This window comes from Stegodyphus dumicola, chromosome X1 (genome assembly GCF_044657685.1).
Source record: "Stegodyphus dumicola isolate Sdum_Otavi_A_Nest chromosome X1, ASM4465768v1".
NCBI lineage: Eukaryota > Metazoa > Arthropoda > Arachnida > Araneae > Eresidae > Stegodyphus > Stegodyphus dumicola.
Window position 1 is genome coordinate 16068298 of NC_140780.1, and position 25964 is coordinate 16094261.

Below are 25964 nucleotides of genomic sequence, written 5' to 3' on the forward strand. Positions count from 1 at the left end.
GTATAGACACCTGAAGAAATTACTTTAAAGAATTTAACTATTATTCCCTTTTACAAATCAGGATGGAGGTGTCCAAGAGTAAAATAAATATGACTGCCAAAGGCACAAGTTACACTTAAAACTTAAAAGCAGACTGTACATCAGAGAGCTGTGAATTAAACTAAATTATGTCTGCTGCTCAAGTACTAATCTCATATTAAATCAGCCTTCCTATCTGCAGAAGTGCAAACGTTGCGATATTCATAGATGTTCACAAAAATTTTAGATGTTCCTATTAAACAAACAAAAAAGCTTGTGCTATGTACTGTTTGCTAAATTAGTTATTTAATTATTAAATATGGTATGAAATATGACAATCAGATGAATGGATGCATGAGTTAATTATTTTAAAAGATCACTTTCTTTATTCATTGAAGATCTTAAATGATGAATTTCTCTCACTTTGTCATTTATAACTGTCAATTAAATGGGATAATATGATGGGAAAAATCTACACCTTTTTCTGCCTGAAGATGGTTGGTTATGGCTATTCAAATATAGCAAAATACACACATTCTTGCCTGAAGTATAGGAGCAATTTTGCTAATGAGTAAAATATTTGCAACCCAAAATTTCAATAATTCTTTTTTATATGAGATTATATTTCAAGTTTTCATTCATTTATTATGAAAGTAAAAAGCATGAAAATACATACTGTCAAAGCACATTCCACTTTTTCTCCAAGAGAAAGAGTGTGTTAAGTTTTCTTTGGATAGTCCCCCTTGTAGACACTAAGCTGCCAAAGGCACAAGTTGCATCCCAAATATTATATTCTAAGAGGGAAACTGAATTTTTTTCATAAAATTACCAAAAGCACATTAACACAAGTTTTATTCTCATGACTTGTTACTAGGGCAGTAATACTGCAGGGAAAAAAAGGCAGATACACAGGGCTACTGTGCATTGTAAGAAGTGTGGCCAGGGCTTTACAGAAAAGATGATTTACATTAACATTTCGAGGATGGCTATAGAACAAATGCAACAACACAAATAATTAATATGTAAATACATTTATATTACACATTTTTTAATTAAAATTCACTACTAAATTTCCAGAAGTCAATCAATCAACATAAACCAATCAATTTCCCTAAATATATTCAAAGCCCTTACATTGATGTCCAAAATTATCTTTACATGCACGAAACTGTAAATTATAATTTTATGAATTTGTGTGTTATTCATAGCATAACACATAAAAACAAAGGGAAAAAATTAAGAGCACTGCATATAATATAAACCTGTATCATGAAACAATGAAAATAATAATATGGGTAATAATATTTTTTAGGGTGCCCCTCACCGAAAATTGGTAGTTGGCCAGCAAGGCACAATTTCAAGATGGCCGCTACACAAAACCAAAATAACACGTCAAAGAATTACAAAAACTCGGTGTCCATGTACACATTGATCTATTTTCACTTAAAAAAACCTAAGAGAATTGCACAAACTCGGCACTGAGCACTCCCTTGACTTTGTCCACGTACACATGGATCTATTTTCACTTAAAAATCGAAGAAGCACCCAATTCTACACTAGAACCAAACAAAAAATAGATAATCTCAATAAACTGCATTTTAAATCAAACAATGAAATAACATAAAAAAGGAAATACATTATATCGCATCCACGCACTACACAAACGAAATATCTACTTACCTTATCTAGAAATTCCTGTGTCTTCAGTCTGTGGCACACAAAATTCTTTAACAGCATCAAAACTTCCTAAAATTATCTGAAACTAGAATCTGCATACTGGCATAGCTAAATAAATTCACAAAAATAAAACTAACAAATATCCTCCTTAGTATCAGACTGTCAGTAGCATTTCTTGCATGAACCTTTCTTGCAACAAACCCATGCAAAGCCATCTGAACGATCTTTACGTTTGACCATACGCATTTCCTTCGTAGAAGCAGGACACTAATAATGACTACTAAGTAAACTTTCATTTACACACCAGTCAATTAGCCATTTTACGATGTAATGCACAAAATAAGCAACGTACTTCCTAATTGACATCCAACACAGAAATAAGCCCTCACAAATATTTTCCCATCAGTCAAATTCTCCGCAATCATGCAACCAATCATGTCATAATAGGGTTTCCATAACATTCAACTACTCAGGTTATCATAAATGATACAACAATTTGGCGATAAATGAAACAACAATTTGGCGATAAATGAAACAACAACTTGGCGATAATTCAAGGGGCACCCTAAAATATAGACTAACTGTAATACGTTACAAGAAGAGTTGGGAGAAATATAAAAAAAAGAAAAATCACAGGAAAAAAAAAAAAAAAAAAGCTTAAGAATTTAATACAGAATATGATCTACGACTTCATATACATCAAAACATGTTTTTATGCTGTCAATAATGTTACTAACCACACTTTGGGGAATTAAGTTCCACTCCTCTAGCAACGAGGTCTTCATGGCATTAATATCTCAAGGAGGAGGATGTATCCCTGTAGCTGCTTTCACAAGGTTTCACAAGGTACCCAAGGTACCCTTCACAAGGTTTCCTTTCTTGCAACAAACCCATGCAAAGCCATCTGAACGATCTTTACGTTTGACCATACGCATTTCCTTCGTAGAAGCAGGACACTAATAATGACTACTAAGTAAACTTTCATTTACACACCAGTCAATTAGCCATTTTACGATGTAATGCACAAAATAAGCAACGTACTTCCTAATTGACATCCAACACAGAAATAAGCCCTCACAAATATTTTCCCATCAGTCAAATTCCCCGCAATCATGCAACCAATCATGTCATAATAGGGTTTCCGTAACATTCAACTACTCAGGTTATCATAAATGAAACAACAATTTGGCGATAAATGAAACAACAACTTGGCGATAATTCAAGGGGCACCCTAAAATATAGACTAACTGTAATACGTTACAAGAAGAGTTGGGAGAAATATAAAAAAAAGAAAAATCACAGGAAAAAAAAAAAAAAAAAAAAGCTTAAGAATTTAATACAGAATATGATCTACGACTTCATATACATCAAAACATGTTTTTATGCTGTCAATAATGTTACTAACCACACTTTGGGGAATTAAGTTCCACTCCTCCAGCAACGAGGTCTTCATGGCATTAATATCTCAAGGAGGAGGATGTATCCCTGTAGCTGCTTTCACAAGGTAATCCTATAAGCTCTTTATTGGGGTAAGATAAGAAGGTTTTGCTGGCCACAGTATTTGCTCAATGGCTTCATTTCCACAGAATTTGTCAATAAAGTTTTCTTAATGTAGACAGATGTAGATTATCATCCATAAGTAAAGAGTTATAACCATATGCACCTCCAAAAATTCTTACATAAGATTCTAAGTCCTCTTCTTGATTTTATAGCTGGTCCCAGATCGGAACTCAAAATTCAATCTTTAAATCTGGATTTTAGAACAAGGTTACCTTGCTAAGTATTTTTATAAATTCTTATGGAAAGCAGCATGAAAATTATTTAAATATAAAAATAATTTAACAATGGTAATAAGACAGAAAAAATTGCAGAATAATACAATTTAATTGGAGTTGTCTTCTATAAATAGTTATAAAACTTTCAAACAACAAGCAATGAACTAACATATTTTTGAAATGAATTGCATGCAATGATTAAGCTGAATTTATTGCAAAAGCCTTAATAATGCTTTTGGCAATAATGCAAAATATCTGCTGTAACATAAGAGGAAGAATCTTCATGCGTTTCTAACTTCTGACATTACCATGTTGCTCTTTGTTTGACAGGGTTTGATTTCCAAGAAGTATCAAATCAAAAGAAGAGAATGTGTTGTTTTAATGAGTGATAATGGAAAACAATTAAAATAATTGATTGTTCATATCTTGACTAAAACTGACATAGCCACACACTATGAGATTAGTTCTATAAGATTTCTACAGAATTTTACTGAAATGTAGCAAATAAAAATGACTGATTATTTTCTAATCACTAACAAATATAAAGTGAGAGCAAACTGCAATTTTTAATGAATTTTGCATTTGCAAACTCTCAATTCTACAAACTTTTTCAGTAGTCGGCATGAGTTTGTAAAATCAAATGCCCACTACATGAAGTAAATTACTCGGCTCTTGAGTCAATCTGGCATGATTATATAGCTCTATATTAGAATTTTTTGCTGCTTCAGAAGACCATTTTCTGTTGTCAGCTCGAAGAAACCATGAAGTAACAAGAAGAGATTTGGTTTCAGACTGTCAGGTTGTCACAAAAACTTGAATTAGACGTTCTACTGCTGCATGAAGGCTTAATGAGGTTGGACTGTATGTGATAAAACCAATGTTTTGTGTTCCAATCACTCCAGCTTCCAGGGAACCCGTTTAAACTGGTGCTATTATCATTCAATGGAGCCAAGATGACTGGCCCCCCGAGTACTGTTTACTGAGGAGTCCAGATATAGTCTGAACAGGGATTCCAGATGTTTTGATTTGGAGAGAGGAAGGAACATGTTCCTCTCTCTTAGATTAGAAATCCTAGTGCATGAACTATCCATTAGAGATAAAATAAATGCAATGATAAAAAAACAGGAGCTAATAAGCAAAGAATTGGATAATAATATTTTTAGCTTTTTACCACTTTTAGAAAGTTCAAACCAAAAATAATTTGGAAATAAACAAAGAATTAGCATCCAACATTAAAAATCATTGTTTTTCATTGATAAATAATTTCAACATGAGGATTATGAAAAGAAAATTGGATTAGAAATAGATTTTGTTCTAATGTACCTGAAATTTTGTCTCTGTGATCAAACTCTAACTGAAGATTTCAAAAATAACACACTTGCTAATTTTCGGCTGAACCAAAAAAAGAAAAGAACTTAAAGGAATTTCAAACAAAGCTACTAAATTTTTATTGCCTTTTTGCTCAAACTATTTTTGTGAATAAGCATTTTCTTCCATGTTATATTTAAAAAATAAATACAAAACAAAATTTAAAGTGGATCCTAATTTATGATTAAAACTAAGTGAAATAAGACCAGACATAAGGAAACTGACCTCTCTTAAACAGGCCCAAATTTCACACTGAATTTTATAATTTAGTGTGAAATTTGTTATAACTTAAAATCTTCATAATCAAAATGGTAACCAATTTTTAATCTAATATTTATTTTACGTGTGCATATTTAAAATACACAGAGCCAATAGGCTGCCTAAATGGCAGTACATATTTGTTTTAATATTTCTATAGAGAAAATGAAAAGTAATTACTATAAAATGTTGTAGTGGACTAAAGTTTTTCAGTTTACGTTTAGATGGCATGCATTAGTCAAAGGGCTAAGAAGCACTGATCTATATCCATAACATTTAGGGGCTCACTTTTAGTTATATTAATATCAAGTAATTCATTGAAATACATAACATAATAAATCAGCTATCTAATAAAAAAAATACTTCACCCTTTCATTCGCACACTAAAAATTTTCTTATACATACCATGAAACACAACAAAAGAAACATATATTTTGGAAAATGTAAAAAAATTATTAATATTAAATAATAAATCTGATCATGCAAATGTGAAAGATATTTCTACATTTTTAATTGGATGATGGCACACTCAATTGCACAATGAAATGACTGGGAAAAGAGGTGGCGCTATCTGTTACAAAACTAATTACTAAGTAACAAAATTCGGTAGATCAACGGTTACGACGATACCAAAATATCTTTGAAATGTTATAGTATTCATTTTGTAATAAACTAGTTGCCAAATAATGACGAATAAGACCATTTTATTTATCTTTAATATCATATAAATATATTTCTTAATAAAACATTAAATACACAAATATAATTTTACCTACATAAGAGCTATATAGCAATATTTTGTGCAATCTGGCCTTGCAATAGTCCAGTTTCAAAATTTCAAAACAAACTAAATTCTAATCTAGCAAAATAAAAATTCTGTATAATTAGTACACAAAATATTTTAATACATAAAATATCAGTTTTTCTAACCTTTGTACAATCAGATCAAATTTTATGGAGTTTAAGTAAGTATGTGTTTTGACTCGAAATCCAACTCCGTTTAATATCAAATTTATTTCACTTTGCAAACACATACAGATAAATGTGACTACATGTAGAGTTTAGTATAACTCTTACTTACATTAACTTACATGTAGAGTTTAGTATAACGATCAAATGATCTAAAGATCTTATGATGAAAAACATTCAGTATTTTTAGTAATGTAACTTAACTACCGCTTACTCAAAATGGGAATTTTTCGATCACAACATTAAAAAACAAAGCTGGTTTCCAGATACATTCATCTACATTCATCAGACAAAATTACAAAACAAACTATTAAATAATAAGAAACAGGGAATGCTAAACAGGAATCACAACATCCTCTCCCTACTTTACATTGCAGGCAAGTTTGCCATAAAATCAATGCAAAATGAAGCAATGAAAATGTATATATTATGGTAAAAGTAATAAATTCTGTGATTATATAAAATTAGCGATGATTATACATAATTTGGTAACTAAATTTGGTAAATATAATAAATTATTTCATATTATCAAATTTACCGGTTAGTTTATAAAATCCCCAACTCATAATGGGGAATAAGATAAAAGTCCCTAACTTTACGAAAATTCTATTTCATATTTATCAGATTTATCGGTTAGTTTATAAAATCCCCAACTCATAATGGAGAATGTGATAAAAGTCCCTAACTTTACAAAAATTCGTTCAGTTTGCGCAACAGCTTGGCTTCTATCAACACGTGATTTCAGAAGCAGTTCTCATTTCATTGCATGTAGACATTTTTTTGCTACCCTCTCTTAAAAAAATAAAACATTGAATAATGACTGGTATGCTTGAACGTTTTAATTCCAAATTACTTAATATTATGGATACTAAGAAAACAAACAGTGGTTTTCTGACGAAAGAAAGATATGATGATTTTTAAAAAAAGTGAATAATAGTAAAAGCAAAAGTAGTGGGAAAAAAACCGAAAGGTTATCAGAGACTAAAAAGATATGATGTAATGAAAGTAGGCAATGTTGAAAAACTTATCTTTCCCGTAAGTGAAGACAGCTCCAATGTTAGATTTTACGTGTACTTGAAGAAATTTTCACCATAATTCATGAGGTACACTTTCAATAGGCCATGGTGGTAGAAACAGGATGTTAAAAGAACTTCAAAAAAAGTACAAAAACATTACTACCAAAGAAGTCATTTACTTAAATTTGTGTGAAAGTTGTCCGCCCCCCCCAAAAAAAGGTACCTAAGAAAGGACTTGTTAGGCCAATGGTCTTTCATGATGAACTCAAGATGCCAGGTGGACCTAATTGGCATGCAGTCGCAACCAGATAATGACTTTAAGTTTATATTTGTCTATCAAAACCACTTGACGAAGTTCGTACAGTTGCAAGCTCTAAAAAGCAAATGTGCAGAAGAGGTTGCATGTCATCTAACTGATATTTTTACTATATTTGGAGCCCCTAGTGTACTGCAAAGTGACAACGGTCATGAGTTTAGTAACAAAATCGTAGAAGAAGCTTAGGCAATGTGGTCGGATCAGAAAACTGTGCACAGAAAACCTAGGCACAGCCAGACTCAAGGTTCGGTTGAACATGCAAACCAGGATATTGAAAATATGCTAAGTTCTTGGTTTGAAAGCAATCACACCAGTAAATGGTCCAAAGGGTTACGGCTTGTGCAACTTATGAAAAATAGAGCATTCATGAAGGCATCAAGTGTTCTCCTTATGAAGCAATGTTTGGGACGCCTGCAAAATTTGGCTTGAAAACGTCTTCATTCCTGAATGACTCTATCGAACATCTTAGAATTGAAGAAGAGCTTCAGGCATTAATCGAGACAGTTAATAATGCTTCTGAAAACACCAATAGCAAAATAGAAAATGTTTCTAATATGGATAATAACGATCTATCTCAAAATGGCCCTCCATCTGAAGTTAATTTTAAGACTCAGAAAGAGAATGAAGCAGTGGTCGCTCTAATCCAGGCAGATATTTTATGCAGGCAAGAGCAAGTAAGAAAACATACGAGTAGAATGAGTGCTAAAGAAGGTTTAGAATTACAAGCGAAGAAAATGTTGAAGGTTTCAAATCTTAAATTCCCTGCTGGTAAAGTTGGTGACACAGTGAAGCTACGAATACCAGACGTTGACATATGAGCAAGAAGAGATCCCCGAAATTTATTAGCGGTGATATTAGAAGTTCAAAATGAAGAGTTTTATCAATTAGGAATGACACAAGGAAGACTTTCACAGTTGTATACCAGAAATCAATTCATAATTTGTGAAGAAAAATTTATTTTGCTTAACGATTTTCCAGATCTAGCAATATCACTTCGAGAATGCATTAGAAAGACATCTCTATCTGGAGATCAGCGATGTGTTTGTAAGGGACAATGCGAGTCTGATAAGTGCAAATGTAAAAAAATCTGGCAAACTTTGTAATTCTAAATGTCATAATAGTCTAACATGTTGAAATAAGTAAACTTAAAATATTTAGTAATAGCATTTAATGTTATTTGAAAAAAAATGTTTTTTTTTCCTCTAGAATATGAGCTTAGTTTGTTTTTTATATGTAACTGCAGTTTTTTTTTTATTTTTATTTTATTTTTTTAATGTGCAACTGTTTTGTACAAGCTCATGTAAATTGCATATTTTTTTTTTTTTTTTTTTTCCATTTCACAACACCCGTCAGGCCCTTATTCAAATTTCGTTCAGGCTAAATAAATGTATGTGACCTAAAATAACAATTTATTGACTTTTTAATTTTAAAATATAAAATATTGTAATTCGTGGTCTCTTAACACCATATTGTCCAACCAAAAAATATCTTTCTGAGTAGTAACTACTCAAAGAAAAACCTGCACTCTATTCTACTGACCCAATAAGTCATGATATTTATCATATTTACCATTATGAGTTGGATATTTCCCAAATTTAGTGGTGATTATGATGATAAGTGCAAATGTAAAAAATCTGGCAATCTTTGTAATTCTAAAACAGTCTAAAGAAGTAAACTTACATGTAAATGCAAATAAATGATTTTTCCATCATAGAATATGGGTTTGGTTTGTTTCAACAAAATAATCCGAAATTATTACCTTCCCCATTACGAGTTGGGGATTTTATAAAGTAACCGGTAAATTTGATAAATTTGAAATAATTTATCATATTTACCAAATTCAGTGGTGATTATGTATAATCATCGATAATTTTATATAATCACTGATTTATCATTTTTACTGTAACATATATATACATAATAGTCAGAAATTTTAACGCTTGGTGTGAAATTGAATAAACGTATGAATATAACATTGAAGAACAATAAACACACAAATGACATTTCAATGATCAAAGTCCCTAAGGAAAAAGTAAATAGCAGTTCATAGGTCTAGATGTTTTACAGGCACTACTCGATGACCGCTTTGAGTTACCTTTACATCTTCCTGAATCTCGTTATCACAAAGCCCAAGCGTTTCACTCAGGCAGCCCGCGTTCAATTCCCGGCATGGGAACTATCTGATATATCAGACTCAGTCAACCACACAAACAATTGTTTAAAGAAGTGCATCCAGGCCGCTTGAAAAAAGCGTCAAATACTGGGCGAACCTTCATAGTATTTACTGCTGGATGGCTTGATAACAGGCCTATGAGGGAGATAATGACCAAGTTTAAACAGCTGCTCCATTAGAACATTTTCTATGATGTCTTTTAATTTCCACTGTTGGAATACAGCATCAGAGGCTTCGAAGTTATTTTTGTTTAACAAACGTTATGTTACCATGCAAAGTCACGATTCAGCTATATTGTACTTATCATTAAGAGTAGGATGCCTCGCTAGCTACCCACAGCAAAGCTACATCATAATGTCCATTTTCATATACCCTTAAGGTTTTCTTGAAATCGATCAAAGTTTCTTCTTCAAAAAGGATCTTAAGTTTTCTTTATACAGGATCTCTAATCCCTAAAACTTCTAAATCCCATACCTTCAGCAATTCAAAATTTTGAAGATTTAACGTGACCACATTAACCACTTGCTTCTTCTTCCCTAGTCCCCCAATTGTCCAATAAAATTGTCCAACCTAGTAAAGTCTCTACAGATGAAATAGATAGAAGAATCTTTGCAGGCAGTGTATCTCTTCCAACATCTGTCAGTTTTATCCCTCGAAAAGCAAGATCAACAAGCAATGTTTCATCACGTATTCTGGGTAGCGTTGAATAAATTTTCTGTTGATCAAACAGAGACATTGAAGTAGAATACCTTCGATCTAAACTTTCAATAGTTACACTGCATACCTATTATGCTCATCAGCTGGAGAAATTCTTCCACCAAACAGTCTTTGAGATAACACTTCTTTTCTAGAAGGAGGAACATTTAACTCAGCAGCTAAGCTCTTCTCAATATAGGAATGATGAGATCCATCTTCAGTTAACACTTGAACACAGATTTTCTTGCCCCTGTGCCGTAATCTGATCATGATTGTTTTCAAACATATTTCATGTTCTGAAGGAAGATATGTCGATAGTCTATGTAGAATTTTGCTTTTCCTCTGCTATCTTGTCCTTTGATGAGTAATTAATATCTTTACATAAATCTGGGCAAAGTAACGTGTAATGCCTCCGAGAACAATTCAAACATTTCACACTACTGTGACACTTTTTTGCCATATGACCAGGCTTAAGGCAAAATTTCTGTCGCATAACTTCGGATTTTCTGTCATTGTAATTCATTGTTGATAATTTTTGACAATCCAGACTTCCAACAGGATGGTTGTAGAATACACAACTAACTTTTCTTGCAGATATGTTCGAAATTAAAGTAGCAGCAGTAGGTTCATCTAGTTGAACTAATGCATTCAATTCTTTTCGTTTAACACTACTTGCAAATGCATTTTCCGCTAAAAACGATGTTCTTCACCCTCTACTTCATGACATAGGAAGTGATAGAAATCACTTAAATGGCAGATATAGTAGAAAGAAATATGCAAACTACAACTGCACACTCAGTCTCACATTGACTCATTCGTAAAATAGTAGAAGAAACAAAGTTTAAGGCCCACACCTACGTACTCACCAATAATTTCAGCATTATTACCGAAATTATTAAAATTTCAGCAACAGGTGCAACATAAAAATACTCTCTTGGAGCGGTAATGGTCTTTACCATAAAAATAATGAGTTATCCATGACAGAAATCACTTAAATGGCAGATATAGTTTTGAAATATAGTAGAAAGAAATAAGCAAACTACAAATGTACATTACATGTTTATTTACTTGACTAACTGTTGCCATTCAGCAAAAAACAAAAAAAGCTACACATGAATATTAAGGAACATAGTGTTTATAAATATAGCATTGCTTTGGCAGATACAACATCATAAAAACAAAATTAAGTTTATTTCTAACACTCCTCCTTGCCAAAGTATGCATAAAAAAACTGATTAAACACAACCTTCAAAAATGCAAAAATTAAAAAAAAAAAAGGGAACTTACAGTAACTCTTCATAACTCAACAATACAAAAAATTGGTAAAAGAAATTTACAAGTGTTGTGAGCATACACAGGCACCTTTTATATTACACATGAGAGGGCTATTTGTGAAAAACCTTAATATTTTCTCAAGTTGGTTAACACTGTCCTTGAAATGTTTTTAGTTAGAAGATCAGCTATGTTTTCCTTGGAATTTACCTATTCCAATTTATTCACACCTTGTTCAATATAGTCACGTATGAAGTGATGCTTGATGTCCATGTGCTTACTGCGTTCATATGTAGTTTGGTTTTGTGTGATGAATATAGCTGCTTGGTTGTCTAACTGAGGGTGATTGGATAAACTTCAGCATCCCCAGTTCCTTCAACAGTCCCTTCATCCATAAAACTTCCTTTGTAGCAAGGCCAGCAGCAACATATTCGGCTTCAGCCGATGATAAGGCAACAGTAGACTGCTTCTTACTGCACCAAGATATTGCAGCAGCACCTAAGATCAGAACATATGCACTGAAGTACTTTCTGTCAACCTCGTCAGCATTAGAGAATGTTTCAAAGGCTCTTCCTGTCTTTCTGAATGCAAGGGATAGATGTTCGGTCTATTTAAGATAGTGGAAAAGATGTTTAACACTCCTCCAGTGAAATTCAGATGGCCTCTTATTAAACTGGCTCATATAGGTTGCACTAAATGCAATATCAGGATGCGTTCCACAAGCAAGGTATAATAGGCTACCTATGGCTTGTCTATATGGAATTTGGTCACTTTCTGCTTTTATACTTCTTCACTCTTCGTCATCTAGCTTTTGGTGTTTTACAGTGGGATCCATGGGTGTTGATGCTCCCCTGACTGATTCTAATTTGAACCCTTCCAGAAATTCTTCTATGTAAGCTGTTTGATCTAATGATAAGGTGCCATTAGTATGCTTCTGGATCCTCCTCATAGATAGTATTTCATTTGCTTTCAATCTTTGCACAACTTTATGCTTAAATGAGGTTATTTCCTTTAGGGTTCCAACAACCAACATGTCATCTACATAGATACCAAGATATAATGATTTGTTCGGATGATAATAAATGCATGGATCACATTTGGAGCGTGACAGTCTACAATTCTTCAAGAAAGTATCAAAGCATTCATTCCATTGTCTTCCTGATTGCTTTAAGCTATACAAGCTTTTCTTTAAATGGCACACTAGATGCTCTTTACCTTGCTCTTGAAATCCTTCAGGTTATGCCACGTATATGTCTTCCCTGAGTAAGCCATTTAGATAGGCAGCAATGATGTCCATTTGATTACTTTCCCTTTGTAACTCAACAGCAAGGACTAGAAGGGTTCTTATATCTTTACAAAAGGGAAGAAAGTCTCTGAAAATCTCTACCAGGGACTTGTGAGTAGCCTTTAGCTACTAATCGAGCTTTAAATTTGATTATTTCTCCTTCTGCATTTTGTTTTTCTTTGAATACTCACTTGTGCTCCTATGGGTTTGATGCCAGCTGGCTTTTGAACCAATTCCCATGTCTGATTTTCGTACAAATTAGACAATTCTTCCTTCATGGCTTCTTTCCACATCTCTGCATTTGGTGAAGTCATTATTTCTTTTAAACTTGTTGGGTTCTTACAGATTTTGATGGCAGGTTGTTCTTCACAAACAGCTTTATATAACATTAGATCTCCATAGTAAGTCTTAGGTGTCCTTTTTCTAGTGCTTTTCTGATTCCAATAGAGTCTTCCAGGAATGCTGATTCTGTGTCTTCAATTTCTTCTGCTGTGTCATTTAATGGGGTTTCAACATCTTTGACTCCTGTGGTGGTGCAACTGATGGGTACTTCTAATGGAACAACATTTACTTCACTGTCAGAGTTGTACTCATGATTTAAGTTGAAGGTCACTTCATTTTCCTTTTTTGCTTGAGTAGCTGTCTGGCTCTTCCTCAATAGAAAAACAGTCTCATCAAATTTAACATTTCTGCTCACTAATAACTTATCTTTTTCTGTATTCCATAGTTTGTATCCTTTCATACCTTCGGGTATCCCATAAAGGCACATTCTTGAGCATGCTTCCCTAGCTTTCCTTTCTGTAGCGTTTTACCAATTTGAGCAAAAGCTCGACAGCCAAATATTCTCAGGTGACTGATTTGCACAGGCTTCTTGGTCCAGAAATCTTCAGGTACGTTTCCTTCAGGTTTTGATGGACACTTGTTGTGCAAATAACAGGCAGTAGTCACAGCATCTGCCCACAATTCTTGTGGGATGTGATCCTGAAATCCACAAAATCCTAAAATCTGCACAACCTCTGGTCACAAGCTTTGTGAATTTAGTCACAAAATCTACAGCATAAATTGCAAATTCCATAAACTGCTTCAAATCTACATTCTAGCAGTGATAGGAACACTGAGATTGGCACATTTCGGCACAAGGTGATTATTATGAAGGAGATGATGTTTGAACTTAAATAAGTAGTGTACTTTACTGTCAATAGATCTAACACAGGAAAATTTTTTACAACTTTTGTATTTAACATATTCGCTGTTGATCATGCACTGGCGCGTAATTGGCGTTATTGCTTAAGAGCCGATCACGCTCTGGCATGGAAAATACGTCTCATTGTTTATTTTCAAGTTCAATCAGAATTATTTTTTTAATAGAACTTTGTTTAATATCAGATTTATTTCACTTTACAAACACATACAGGTAAATGTGACTTTTTACATGTAGAGTTTAGTTTAACGATCAAATTATTCCTACATCTTAATGATGAAACAAATTTAGTATTTTTAGTGATACTTAACTGCTGCTTACTTAGAATGGGAATTTTTCAATCACAACATTAAAAAACAAAGCTGATTGCCAGAATCATTCATCAGACAAAATTACCAAACAAACTATTAAATAATAAGAAACAGGAAATGCTAAACTTATAGGAGTCACAACAGTATGATTTAAAATATTTATTGTAATAAGATAGAATGCCTACTGAGAAATTGCAATAGTTACAGCTATTCTATTTTCATTCTTAAAATTACACACATGTAAGTGCAATTAAAAAAAGATGGTTATGAGATATACATTCAAGTATACGTTACATATTACACATAATAAGTTACAAATACGTTTTATCTTCTAATAAATGCTTGTTGTCTTATAAATGACTAAATTAAGTATTGAAGTATACAAGAAGATAATAGAAATCAGAAGTGGCATGATTTTGAGACTTAACATTGAAATTACATTACTACAAATAAACAAGATGACAAGAATTTAGAATTTCAAATTTGTTGCTTCAATCTTAACTCATTGCTGTAGTAAATATATCACATCAATCTTAACATTGCAGAGTTAAGACTGATGTGATATATTTACTACAGAATAGAGTTTTATTACAAAAAAGAGTTTAACTTTTTATTTTTTAAAGCTCAAAATATATTCAAGAGCATTAAATAAGCTCACAAAAATAACAAAAACTGTGTTCTATTATGTCGTTTACATAGATACCAACACTGAAATCTTAAAGCCCGGGAGATTTTGGGCAGAAAATTGGAAAAAAAAAAAAAGGTTTCCACACTGCACAGAGACACCATTTCAAAGGAACTCTAAACTGACCTTAATTCACTTTATAATGCATGGTTCAGGTTAATGAACTATTTGTAATACAATCATGAAGTAAAACACAATACAAAGTCTGTAATCTGGATGTCCATTATCCGAAATGATATATAATCCGGACCTCAAAGCCACAAACTTTACACATGAGCGTAAAGAATGTGTATACATTACGCGCGCGCGTAATGTATGCTTTATGCATGCGCGCATTGAAAGAAATGTTTAATAAAGTAAATAAATATTAAGCTTTTTTTTTGTAAAATTTAATACCCTTTAGATCATAATTGCTCTTTATTTCATAAATTACGGTTTTTATATTTTTAACTGTACAGTTTCTGCATGCCATCTTACCAGATTTAAATTGATGATCTATAATCCAGAAAAACCCCTAATCCGGAATCGCCAAAGTCCCAATGAGTCTGGATTACAGACTTTGTACTGTATAATATTTATATTTAAATGATTATTCTAAATTTAATTTTCTTTGGATAATTTCGTTTTTAAATTTTCTTACACTTTTATAGTGAGAAAATCTCCAGAAGTGATGGAAAACTTTTATTTGTCAAAGCATGTTTAAAAATGATGAAAATAAAATTAATAATTAATGTACATTTTACTCATGTGGATACACTTAATACCTTTAATTGGAAGTAAACTAAATATAAATACTAATTGATTAAACATTCTTTGAATCTTCATATAAAAATTTACAAATATCTATAGTAGATTAAAATAACACAGATTGAATTAAATTTAATATGATTAATAAAATGCAACAAGTAAAAAACATAATTCACATGAAAGAAAATTTGTGAGCAGCAATCCTATGTTGCCATCTTACGAAAATTAAAATGCACAGAAATTAAAGGTAAGATGAAGAGGAAACAGAGAGGATGCTACACAACTCCCTTTTCAGTAAAAATGATTAGGAGACATAATCCTTTTAAAATTGGGTGGAAATCCGACGGTTCTTCGGCTGTGATTGACCAATGGCGAAATTTTGCCCTGAAGTTCTTTATGTGCCCCCTGATGGAACTATGTGTGTGGATATGGATAATCCATGTACCTGCGGCTTTCAAGAGGATGCTCATCATTGTAAACATGGTTTCAGTCTATCAATTGAAATTCTTTTGACAGTTCCCTTAATTTCAATGTCAAAATACTTTCGTGCTCAGTGTTTGACAACATAAGGCCCAAGATAAACTGGCTGCAAAGATGAAGTGGCCACGTTATTGTAGACGAAAACATGTGAGAAATTCAAAAGGTGTTTTGAAACGAATACAGATGCAATGCCATGGGTAGTCATTGCAGAAAGTTTCATGTTCCGGATAATACTTTGTAGCCTTTACATGAACTGTACGTGTGTGACATTAGGGATTGTAGTGACGAATTCTCCAGGTAAATAGAGGGAACTTCCGTAAAGAAGCTCAGTTGTATCCTGTATCTTCTCTCAGTGCAGAGCGTAATCCAAGAAGAACCAAAGTTAAAGTGTCTACCTAAGATTTGCTTTGTTGTAAATAACATTTCAAGCTTGCCTTTATAATCCTGTGTTGTCACTCAATCAATCCATTCAATTGTAGATTGTATGCTGCACTTCTGGATTTTTGAAAAACCGAAGTAGTTGCTCAAAGATGAGAAGAGTTCACTTTCAAACTGATGCCCTTGATCAGATGTAATATGCTCTGGTATTCTAAATTAGAAATATGGGTTGAGATCATCCACTTTGCAACTGTTTCTGCCGATTGATCCACCGGGCTGCAGCCCATTTTGAAAAACAATCAATCATTGTTAGTAAGTATCTGAAACCTCGACATGAAGACAAGAGTCCAACAATATCAATGTGAATGTGTTGAAAATGTTCAGGTGGAACCTTGAAGTCTATAAGAGGTGACTTTGTATGTCTTTGAACCTTAGATCGTTTGCATTCCATGCATTCCCTACACCATAACTGACAATCTTTATAGATACTTCGCCATATGAATCTTTTTGTGATTAATTTTCTTGTGCTTCTAATCCCTATATGACATAGTGTCTGAATAGAAGAAAACGTCTGTCGGCGAAAGTTTAAGGGGATGAATGGGCGGTTGTTGGAGGAAACATCACAATAAAACAATTTGTCAGTGCCTGGAAAGGGAATCTAAACCATTCTCAGCCTTGGGTTGTTTTTAAAAATTATTAATTCTTCATCATCTTGAAATTCTGAAATGGTTGCGCAATCAGTTGGAGATGGTATTATTAATTCTGGAAAGAGCATGCACAACAACGCTTCCTTCTCTCGACAAAGCGAAGATTTGTTGAAAATTGAGTAATACAGTCAAAAGTTGTTAATCCAGATACGTCGGGACTTCGGCGATTCCGGATTATCGATTTTTCTGGATTATAGATCATCAGTTTAAATCTGGTAAGATGGCATGCAGAAATTATAAAATTAAAAATATGAAACCGTAGTTTATGAAATAAAGAACAATTATGATCTAAAAGGTATCAAAATTTACAAAAAAAAAAAAAAAAAAAGCTTGATATTTGTTTACTTTATTAAACATTTCTTTCAATGTAAGTTGTTTAAGTTGCTTCGTTTTATGTGATAATACTTTCTCTTTAATTCTATAAACAGACATAATTTCTTCTTCAGTTACAAAGTTTCGCGGTTCAAGTCCTATAATTACTGTGTCGAGAGTACCGAATAATTTGTCAATCGAAATTTTTTTGTTTTCAATAACCTCTGTGTCACTTTCTTCACTATCGGAAGCGAATTATAACGAGGGATATGATTTAAATCATATCAAAGACGGAGTACAACGAGATGAAATACTACATTTATTAAGGAATTATAAGCCAAATAAAATAAAAACATCTGCCCTGAAGATAAGGATAGTGCTGACAGATCAACTTCCAATTCATTGCAATTTAATTTTTGCTAAAAGATTTGTTGTTTAATGTTTTTATTTTGGGAAAATGTATTTTTGATTATTTATTACTCTCTGTTTGGGTATTTTTGGTTATTTGTTTATCTCTATGTGTGAAGATAGTAGCAAAATTTTTCTTAATATGATAGTTTTAACTTTGTTTTAGCTTCCCGATTTTGTTTAAATGAAAATTAATTGATGTGTACATGGACAAAGTTAAGGCAGTGTGCAATGCCTAATTTGTGCAATTCTCTGATTCTTTTTAATTTAAAATAGGTCAGTGTGTACATGGACACCGAGTATGTGTAAGTCATGGACTTCTTGTTTTGATTTTGTGTAGTGGGCAGAAGGTGGTTTTAAAATTAATGTCGATCCTTCCTGGCATTAATCTTGGCGTCGGAAAATAGATGATTCACCAAGTGGTACCGTAGAATAAACTTCAACCTTAGGTTGTTGTGATAGTAAATTATAGAACAAAAGAGGAAACAAAAATATTCCAATATCTGGGCTTATCCCAGACAGCCCACAATTTTTATTTATGTTCAAGGCTGTCCAGTCCTGAAAAATGTGAGGGAATTTGAAAAGAGCATGACTGTCTGTCTGCTCAGTTAAGTATTTCACCCCTAAATGTATCAGCTCCAGTAGAAAGTATTTTTTTCAACTATAAACAATATCTAATCTTCAAAAAAAGGCTCAATCTTTGGATTATGGTAACTTGGTGATTTTTTGGCGAAAATTTGGCAACCAAACCTGCTAGTTTTTGTTTGGACGCCATTTTGTTTTCACGAAGTAAAGGCTTTTTTTTTTTTTTTTTTTTTTAACTCAAAATTTTTTTTCAACAATCTGCTAGCCAAATTACGCTTATGCTAGAACTTTTATGGAACTAAAGTGCTTAATCATGACGAAGATTAGGTGCGAAATTGGGAGAAAGTGCAGAATCGCAAACTGCTTGCCGCGTTTTTAAGAATTGCACATACACGGTATACATGTACACGTCGATCTATTTTCACTTAAAAAAACATCCCAGAATTGCACAAAAACGGCATTGCGCACACTCGAATTTATCCATGTACACTGCTAAAGACCTAGCTAGTAACCTTTATCGCCTTACCACAATGTCGCCAAACTACCTGTTACCATATTCCAAAGATTAGCCAAAAAGGTTCTGTTTACAGGTGATATTAGTAGAGGAGGTTTAACACTTAAAATTAAACTCCAAATATTCATTCAGGGGCTTCTATAAACACATATATAACAAAAAGTTTCTAAGCAAAATCTTATCTAATGAAAAATATACAATAATGTAACAGGAGTAAGAATCCTGGCCATCCCATCATCGTCAGAGTAGATATGCTGCAAAAGGTATCCAGTCTACTTTATATACACTGGTTATCATAAATTAATCCTCTAAGCGGCAAACCTGTACATATACAGCCTACAATATTATTTGTGATATCTCTAAGAACGTATATATACGTGCATATTAAAATATGTGAAAGAAATTAAGGCAATATATCAAAAGAAAGCAAATCTAGGTATGAAATACCAGCAGAGTTTTTACATTAAAATCAAAAAAATAATTTGTTCTCATAGTAGTTTTAGAAAATATGTGCTTTCTTAGCAAAAATCCTGGCCGCTCAGAGGGTTAAGGAAAAATCACAAAAATCACGATTACTGAAGAAGTTACATGTAGAAGTTAATGAAACTTACCCACAATATACAACACATAGAAAGGTATTAAATAACAAAAAAAAAATTACCAGTCAAATATTGTAGTATAGAAATTAGGGTGAATCTTCGGATTATGGTAACTTGGCGATTTTTTGGCGAAACTTTGGCAACCAACCCTGCTACAGCAACCTGCTGGTTTTTTTTTTTTTTTTTTTTTTGACGCCATTTTGTTTTCACGAATTAAAGGCTTTTTTTTTTCCAACAATCTGCTAGCCGAAGTACGAACTTTTATGGAAAAAAGTGCTTAATCATGATGAAGATTAGGTGCGAAATTGGGAGAAAGTGTAGAATCGCCCACTGTTCGCCGCGTTTTTAAGAATTGCATATACACGTCGACTTATTTTTCATTTAAAAAAACATCCCAGAATTGCACAAAAATGGCATTGCGCACACTCTTGACTTTATCCATGTACACATCGACCTATTTTCACTTAAAAAGTCAAAGAAAATTGACAAAAAATCCAATTCTTCTTACACTTGTAAAAAGCGCCAAACAAATAAGTGTGCGATTCTGCACTTTAGTAGCGAAATTGTTTCTAAGTGCTTATTAGCTAAAATCCCGATTGGAATTTTCCGAAAAATGTCACATTACATGTATCATGATCTCTCATTTCTCTGAGACAAAACAGTTTGCGATTCTAATAGTGTACTTCTCAGATTATTGCTAAAGTCCTAGCTAGTAACCTTTATCGCCTTACTAAAATGTCGCCAAACTACCTGTTACCATATTCCAAAGATTAGCCGAAATTAGGACAAGTATAAAATGGATAAATCGAAGATGTCAGTTTGGTATAGGAAAAGTACCTCCAAAATGGAATCTGATCGCCTCTAGAAGCAATACAGCACATGCAGCGATGTGTAATGCTTTCAATTATGCGGTCTATCAGTTCTATAGGAAGCGAGAGCCATTGCTCTTGCAAAGCAGTTGCAAGCACGGCAAGGGTCTGAGGGGGCGGATTGAGAGCAACTAGTCATCTCCCTAAAGCATCCCAAACGTGCTCGATATGATTCAAGTCCGGGGATCGAGCTGGCCACTCCATGCGCATAATTGTTTCGTGTTGAAGATAATCATCTACAACGTAAGCCTTGTGGTGTCTTGCGTTGTCGTCCTGTAACAGGAAAGCATCACCTATTGCTCAGACATATGGGCGCACATAAACATCAAGGATGTCATCTCTATAAACCTGTGCATTCACATTCACGGTTCCCCTTGGAAAGACATGGAGGTCTGTGCGTCCATCCAAAGAGATGCCATCCCAACCACAGACACTGCCTCTTTCCATCTGCATATCTTTCACGGATGTTTTACGGATGATAACGAGTTCCAGGTTCTCTCCATATCAAATAACACTTACTATCGCTTTCTAGACTAAACCTGGACTTATCCGTAAAGAGAACAGTCCTCCATTGATCACGCGTCCAGTAGATATATTGTCATGCCCACTGCAAACGGTCCCTCCTATGGCGTGACATGAGCTGCACGCAAATGGCTAGTCGCCTCGCATACAGACCACCTTCATGAAGCCTTCTACTCACAGTTAACGTTCATACCAGCCTTCCGGGGGCTGCAGCAAGGGAGGATCTAAGAAGAGTCAGAGTAGCGGTTCTATTCCTACGTGCACATAATGTCAAGTATCGGTCATCGGTGCCCGTCGTAATAGTTGGCCGTCCTTGGCTGAACCTCCTAGATGCCGAATCTGTGGTCTGAAATTGCCTCCAAAGTCTATGAACCACAGAAGGACTCACATTTAGTCATCTGGCCACTTTTGTTTGCCTTTGTCCTGCCTCTATTCTCCCAATGGCTCTCCATCGTAGTTCTGCAGACAAACGAAGCCTGGAGGTCTTTGTAACGAATTGGCTATCTCAGATTTCTGATGTCACTTAGTGAAATATGTCGGCTTGCTCTCAAACAAGGATTTTAATGCTCCCCGCAGATGACATATTCCGAGTGCAGTGCCACTAATTTGCATATTGAAGGTTTACTCAGCTACTTTTACTTGGAAACTTATTCAAATTTTATACGGTTTCGCTGTTTTTGAGGGAGTCATCGCTATTTTTGTGATTTTTCCTTAATTTATGATAACCAGCGTGTTAGAGTACTTGTTGTACAACACCTTTTATAACAATTTCATCATTTTATCAGCAACCATTGAAAATTTTCATTGTGGGAGGGGGGGAGATTAAAGATAATTACATCAATATTTTTTAATTTTTTAATCTGAAAGGTCACAAGTAAATTATAGAACATAACACAGAGTACAGAGAAGAGTATCCCTCGTACAGTCAAAAGTCTTCAATCCGGACCTCAAAGCTACAAACCTTCTGCGCATGCGTAAGCGCATTATGCGTCTACACATGCGCATAATACGTTTACGCATGCGTGTTTAATGTATTACGGACGGTATAAGCTAAGCTAAAATTATCTATTTCAGTTAATGTTGCAAATTGCGTTGTTCCTTAATCTTCTAATTGAATCCGGCTTATTATTTTTTGCAGACTGTTAGAGCAATTTTATAAAAGTAAACTTGAACTTTCGATTATGTCAAAAAAAGAATTTCTGATTCTGGAGCTGCCAAAGGATCTACAAAGTGAAAGCATGTTTCGATGTCCATCAAATAAAAAGTGGAATTGCTGCAAAAAATGGATAAAGGCATGAAGAAAGTGACAGAGATGCGATTTGTTTCTCTAACCATTCCAAAATCTGTTTATCAATTTCACGCTGCTCTGCGGGGGGTGGGGGGGGGTGAACGTCGCGGCGTGCAATTATCTGGAAGTTGATCTGTCAGCACTATCCTCATCTTCAGGGCAGATTTTTTGGCTGATCTTTGAAATATGGTAACTGGTAGTTTGGCGACATTTTGGAGGCAATAAAGGTTACTACCTAGGACTTTGGTAATAATGTGAGAAGTACTCAGTTCCGATTACGCATGAGAGATCATGAGATGTCATGTGACATTAATGAACGAATTACAGTTCTTTAATCGGAAAAGGGGGAAAATCTGGAAATTTTGTATTTAGCTTTATTCTATGTTGTGTGAAACAGTGTTAGTATTTTTGGATCCCATGGCCCTAACTAAAGTGAATTCGAAATGGGTATTTAGTGGGATTGAAAGGGGTAGTAATAAGTGTTTTTTTAAGGTTGTGCGAGATAGAAGTAAAGATGTTTTATTAAGTTATTTATTTTACCTGGTACCTTGCTGTGAACTATAAGTATGATTTTAAAGATCCTGAAACAGGCGCCAATACACTTGCTTTTTATTTAGAGGAGGAAATAAGAAAAGTTTATCAGCCACGTAATCAAGAAGATTAGGTAAGTTAGTATTTTTAATTATTTGAGGATATTATTTTTATGCATTGTTCTAAATGTAAGGAGTAAATAAAGTAATATGGTATTATTGGAAAATTGTTATTAGCAATGATTTAGTTTAAAGTAATTAGGATTGTAAGCTAATTTTTATTAATTTAATGTATTTGCTTATTTATATTTTAAGTAGTGTTTTTGAATTTAATTATATTTTAATTAAGTGATAGTTATTTTGTGTATTTTATGTTTGTAGGAATTTGGTATACGTTTCAGTTAAAGTAAACGTGCATGGAAATAATTTAAATATTTGGCACTAAGTATTTGTAACTATTTGTAATGTTTGCGGTATGAACTCGTTGGTTACGTTTATAATATAATAGATAATTTAGAGGTAAAAGTTTTTGGATATTTTATTTATTTTACACGTGGAAATGTTCATCCTTGGAAAGGGTATATACTTTTTCGCGATCAGGTAATTTCATATATGTGCTTTTTACCGAGTTTAAAGAATCACAGAATGTTTTTGCATTTTCGTGCAAGTTTTTGTAATTTATGAGAAAATAGCAGTGTAGATGGATAAAGTTAAGAGTGTGTGTAATGCCATTTTTGTGCAATTCTGGGATGTTTTTTTAAGTAAAAATAAGTCAACGTGTAAATGGTTTATGTGTATGTGCTATTCTGAAAAACGCACAAGGAGTTTGCGATTGTGCTCTTTTTCCCAATTTTGCAGTTAATATTTGTCACGATTAAGCAGTTTTGTTACATAAAATTTCTAGCATAACTGTAATTTGGCTAGTAGATTGTTGGAAAAGTGTTCAGTAAATAAAAAGAAAAGAAACATGGGTTGATCTTTACATTATGGTAAATTTACGTTTTTTTGGCGAAAATTTGGCGACCAACTCTCCTACAGCAACCCTCTATTTTTTTTTCCCGCCGCCATTTTGTCTTCATGAAGTAAAGACATGTTTCTTTTCTTTTTATCTACTGAACACTTCTTCCAACAATCTACTAGCCGAATTACACTTATGCTAGAAATTTTATCTAACAAAACTGCTTAATCATGACAAATATTCATTGCAAAATTGGGAAAAAGTGCACAATACCATACTCCTTACGCGTTTTTCAAAATAACACATACACATAAACCATGTACACGCCGACTTATTTTTACTTAAAAAAACATTCCAGAATTGCACAAAAATGGCATTGCTCACACTCTTCACTATATCCATGTACACTGCTTTTTTCTCATAAATTAGAAAATGTTCACGAAAATACATGACAATTTTCTCAATCTTTAAACCCGGTAAAAAGAACACATATGAAATTACCTGATCGCGAAAAAGTATTTACCCTTTCCAAATATGTACATTTCCACATATAAAATAAATAAAATATCCAAAAACCTTTAAATCATCTATTACATTATACACGTCACCAACGAATTCATACCGCAAGCATTACAAATACTTAGTATCAAAAATTTAAATTATTTCCATGCACGTTTACTTCAACTTAAACCTGTACCAAATTCCTACAAACATAAAATTCACAAAATAACTATCATTTAATTAAAATATCACTAAACCATGTACACGCCGACTTATTTTTACTTAAAAAAACATCCCAGAATTGCACAAAAATGGCATTGCGCACACTCTTCACTATATCCATGTACACTGCTTTTTTCTCATAAATTAGAAAAATTTCACGAAAATACATGACAATTTTCTCAATCTTTAAATCCGGTAAAAAGAACATATATGAAATTACCTGATCGCGAAAAAGTATTTACCCTTTCCAAATATGAACATTTCCACATATAAAATAAATAAAATATCCAAAAACTTTTACCTCTAAATCATCTATTACATTATACACATCACCAACGAATTCATACCGCAACCATTACAAATACTTAGTGTCATATATTTAAATTATTTCCATGCACGTTTACTTCAACTAAAACGTATACCAAATTCCTACAAACATAAAATTCACAAAATAACTATCATTTAATTAAAATATAATTAAATTCAAAAACACTACTTAAAATATAAATGAGCACATACATTAAATTAATACATACATAAATACCCATTTCGAATTCACTTTAGTTACGGCCATGGGATCCAAAAATTCACGAACACTGTTTCACACAACACAGAATAAAGCCAAATACAAAACTTCCAGATTTTTTCCCGATTTCCCCCCTTTTCCGATTAAAGAACCGTAATTCGTCCATTAATATCACATGACATATCCCATGATCTCTCATTTCCCTCACACAAAATAATGCGTAATCGGAACTGAGTACTGCTCACATTATTACCAAAGTCCCAGGTAGTAACCTTTATCGCCTCCAAAATGTCGCCAAACTACCAGTTACCATATTGTAAAGATCAACCGAAACATGTCTTTACATCGTGAAGACAAAATGGCGGCGAAAAAAAAATAGAGGGTTGCTGTAGCAGAGTTGGTCGCCAAATTTTCACCATAAAATCGCCAAGTTACCATAATCCAAAGATCAATCGATTTTTTAAAATTTTATTCAGCTTATAATTCCTCACTAAATGCAGTGTTTTATCTCGATGTACTCCGATATAATTTAAATTAATTTCCTCGTCATTATAAATATCACAAATACACATCAAATAGTTTTCGGTCCAATTTTCTAATTTTGACTATGCGTAATGTATGCTTTACGCATGCGCGCATTGAAAGATATGTTTAATAAAGTAAACAAATAAATATTAAGCTTTTTTTTAGTAAAGTTTAATACCCTTTAGATCATAATTGCTCTTTATTTCATAAATTACATTTTCATATTTTAATTATATAATTTCTGCATGACATCTTACCAGATTTAAACTGATG

At 33.2% G+C, this 25964-nt stretch overlaps 1 protein-coding gene across 1 annotated transcript in view; it reads right to left on the reverse strand.

The window, feature by feature from the left end:
* Positions 1-25964, reverse strand: part of LOC118197983 (uncharacterized) — a 77266-nt gene that overhangs the window by 47853 nt on the left and 3449 nt on the right. The window lies entirely within an intron of this gene.